The sequence below is a fragment of the Mus caroli genome, chromosome 14 (genome assembly GCF_900094665.2).
Source record: "Mus caroli chromosome 14, CAROLI_EIJ_v1.1, whole genome shotgun sequence".
Classification (NCBI taxonomy): domain Eukaryota; kingdom Metazoa; phylum Chordata; class Mammalia; order Rodentia; family Muridae; genus Mus; species Mus caroli.
The window spans coordinates 42,955,482-42,956,974 of NC_034583.1; positions in this window are offsets into that span (position 1 = coordinate 42,955,482).

Genomic DNA, 1,493 nt, shown 5'->3' on the forward strand with positions numbered 1-1,493 from the left:
TTGTACAGGACTACATAACAAACTGTGACCAACAGCAACCAACAACCTACCTATCAGGCCCTAGTATTTATAGACCCTCTGAAAAGTCCACAGAATTCCAAATATCACACAGAATCACAGAAACTATCTGCAGTTGGCAAAATCACAGCCCTGCTAAATATACTTGCCAGCACATCTGTTGGAACCTGTGTCTTCAGAATTCCAAGGGGTGGAGTAAAGGGAAGCTCTACAGAGTGGGAGGTAGTTAAGAATGTCTCCTTGCCAAATAAACAAAGAATAATTCCTGCCCAAGGGCAGATTGTCAGCTTCTTTCACTAGTATGGCTGCAGAAGCAACTGCCTGAAAACAAGTTGGCCAACTGGCAGAAAAAGAATCTGCCAGGTATTCTGAAGTTTTAGTGGCGTTTTTGGGTAACATATTTGGTTGAAGGACTTATTTCTCTAATAGGGGGTTAGATCATAAAAATATGGGTTGGGGACTGAATAGGATTCAAAGTAAGGTGAGCTTTGGCCTCTCTAAAGGATGTGGTGACCCATAGTTTTTGTAGTAAGTATCTCTGAATTAGGGGACTGGGCAATCTGGAATGGCTATGAAAGAGTTGGTCATAATACTTTGTCCCAAGCCCACCATCTGAGAGCCATCGAGGGAAGGAGAGAAGTCGTCTAGTTGTCCTTGCATGGCTGTTTACAGAGACAACACTGATCCCAGGGTCACTGTCAGAACAGAGTGGGCTGTTCCTGTGTCTACTAGGATTTTAACAAAGTTGCCCCCTACCTTTAATGTTACCCTGGGCTCCTGGAAGCTCAGTGGAATGGAGCCCTGACCTTATCAGTCCTCATCCAAATGAAGAAGGATGCCCCTCTTCCCTCTTCTGATTTGGGCATTTATTCTTCTAGTGCCCTTTTTGTTTACAATAAGTACATTGGTCCTTCTAGCTCTTCCTTTTGTAGTGTCTCTGGCTAACCCCTCTGGGATCACTTTTATGGGTCTCGCTGAGCAGTGTTACTACTCCTTGGTCAAAATTTTTTCCATCTACAGAATCACAGTTATTGTAAACAGTTTGCTTAATCACCAATAATTGGGACCTATTCATACCCTTAAATGCTTTTAACTTCTTAGGTTCCTTTCTAATAACTGGGACTCACTATATAACAAAATCAATATTGGTTACTCACTGGTTTTCTGGCACATCCGAGTCAATGAGAGTGCTCCAGGAATACATAAGGCGATTCTTGGGACTCTTGTATAACCCTGTCCCTTTACAGCTGCCTTCAATCCTTCTAACAAGAGCTGGCAGAAATTGACCAGAGACTTCTTGGTTGGTATTGGGGTCCTAGTCAGAAAGGGGAAAATCTGCTCTTTTGGGGGATGCTCTTTCTTTCCTTTCCTTCCTTCCTTTCCTTCCTTCCTTCCTTCCTTCCTTCCTTCCTTCCTTCCTTCCTTCCTTCCTTCCTTCCTTCCTCCCTTCCTTCCTTCCTCCCTTCCTTCATCTC